Source organism: Myotis brandtii, unplaced genomic scaffold, assembly GCF_000412655.1.
Source record: "Myotis brandtii unplaced genomic scaffold, ASM41265v1 scaffold356, whole genome shotgun sequence".
NCBI classification, from domain to species: domain Eukaryota; kingdom Metazoa; phylum Chordata; class Mammalia; order Chiroptera; family Vespertilionidae; genus Myotis; species Myotis brandtii.
Window position 1 is genome coordinate 443876 of NW_005363687.1, and position 2543 is coordinate 446418.

The window sequence follows — 2543 nt, forward strand, 5'->3', positions numbered from 1 at the left end:
CGGGACTTGGAGGTGAGCGGGTACCGGGCCGGGGACCTGGCGCCGCGGCTCTGTATCTGCATAGGGTCTTGTGTTTTACGGGACCACGGTTTCAAGCTTCTTCCGAATCTCGTGGGCACCTGATTGCCTCCCTTCCCCAAAGGTTGCAAACTCCAGACATAATTGGAAAGAGCCCATGTATACATTTTAAAACACTGAGCTGAAGTCCAGGAATGAAAAGGCGAACAAAGCACCAACTCTCGGGGTTGTCGCAGGGACCGGGAGGTGAAGAAGATGGAAAAGATGGGTAAGGCCCAGCCGGAGCTGGGCGGTGCCGAGGTAGCACAGCCCAGTTCAAAGCCGATGGGCGGCCCCCTGACTCGGAGCCTCTTCCTTCCCACACCTTGCGCATTCCGCACCCCAGTTACCGAGACCTCCGTTTAGTTTTTTGGTTGGTTTTTCTTTTTATTCAAATGTATTTTCCTTTGAGCTTGGCAGATGGAAAAAAAAGAGAGAACAGTTACTTAGGATTTATTTTGAAAAGCATTGTCCCGGAGCCAGCTTGTCTGTATCTGGGATGCTCCTGCTCCGACCCAGCCTTGGGGACTGAGCATTGGGATTCAAAATGGGGAACTTACCTGGTCATCACAAACCTTCACTTCGTGTACGAACAGCATATTAGGAGCAATTATTGACCAATCTAGAAACCAATAAGAGTTATACCTCACGTTTTTGCCACTCTTTGTAAGGTGGCTTGCAAAGCACCACCCATACATTTAATCCTTTGATTCTCACAACTCTGCAAAAGGTAATTCGGGAATTCTTACTTTTTTGTGTGTGTTTTTTCTTTAAATATATTTTATTGCTTTTTTACAGAGAGGGAGAGGGATAGAGAGCTAGAAACATCGATGAGAGAGAAGCATCGATCAGCTGCCTCCTGCACACCCCCTACTGGGCATGTGCCCGCAACCAAGGTACATGCCCTTGACCGGAATCAAACCTGGGACCCTTCAGTCCCCAGGCCGACACTCTATCCAGTGAGCCAAACCAGCTAGGGCTCTTCCAGTTTTATTGATGCAAAAAACAGTGCCTTGTCCACGTTCTTACGGCTTGTAGGAATTTGAATTCGCTTTTATTACTGTTCCAGCCCTCCCCAGATCGCCCTCCTGTGTAAAGCATGCCACTTAGTTTAGGTCTCCTGCATTGTCTCTGACTGGGTACAGAAGATGTTTCGGGTGATTCTGTTATCAGCTGGTATCACTGAAATGGTGCTTGGGAAGCTTGGTGAGGACGAGTGCTGGGGTCTGTCACTCATGCTCTGTCAGTTTCCCTCCAAGGTGCTTCCCTCTGTGACATGTTGAGCAGAGAGCCCTGAAGCCTCCCTCTGCCAAGCTGGTGTGGCAAGAACTGCCTGTTGGCACTGACGGAACCAGCCTCACCTCTGAGCGCAGTGGCCTCTGGCACAGGGAGATTACAGCGAGCGAGCGGTGCCCTTTGCCCTCTCTGGTGCTGCTGGGGCGGAGGCAGTGTTGGCAGGCTGCAGAGGGAGCAGCAGGAGTGCGCGCTGTGGCTCGGGCAGTTAGGTCAGAGGGCCCCAGACAAGCCAGAGTTCCCTCCAGACCTAGACCAGCCACACAAGAGGCCGGTCTGCATGGCACAGCTGGGGTGACAGCTGGAGAGGTGGTTCGGTGTTCGTGCTCTGCAAATGGCCGACCCTCATAGGAGAATGAGTGAATCCGAGCCCTGCAAGGAGAAAGATAACGCGGCCTTACAATTCGGAAGCACTTTACTACATTTCACATTTTGCGCATGTATTCTTCCTGGCAACCCTTCAAAGTGCCCTTGTTTTTAGGGGGACACTGAGGTTCAGAGGGACAGGTGACCTCTCCGAGTCAAAGAGTGAGAACCCAGGGTTTTTGTCCTGAAGCGCAGTGTCTTACGGTATCGCCCTTGCCTCCCCATCCACGCCCACACAGCTTGGTAGATGAGGTGCTCAGAGCCGAGTCCGGAGGCTGTGCAAGCGAGGGGCAGAATGGCCAGATATTTCGGGGGCAGGGGGGCTCTAGCTTCAGGATCACTGGTCAGAGGAAAGGCCCTCTCCTAGCCCCACATTCCTCCCTCACCCAGGGCAGTGTCTCAGAGTTTCCCAGTAGCTGATTGCCCTTTGCTCTGCTTTTAGCATCTCTTCAGAAATTTCTCAATCTGGCATCTGAAAGGCAGGCTGGGCCAGAGCTGGGAAACTCATTGCAAGTAGCTAGTTCTATGATACTTGATGACCAGGGTGGGTGGGAATGAATTCCCTAGTGTTCCTGGGGTCCTGGGTGCCCGTGTCACCAGGCTGCTTAACTGGCGTTTTCAAACTTGTGTCGTTATTCAGAATCGGCAGGACCTTGTTACTGTGGGTCAGAGAGGTGCATAATGGCTTCTCAGCGATAACCCTCATGAAACGTTTGGCTTTGGAGTATAAGCTGCTTGCAAACCACTGGACCTGGGAAGGGCTGGTGCTGTCTCTGGCCACCAGATTACCAGGCCCCCTTCTGGAGTCCTGACCTCTCTCTCTCCCC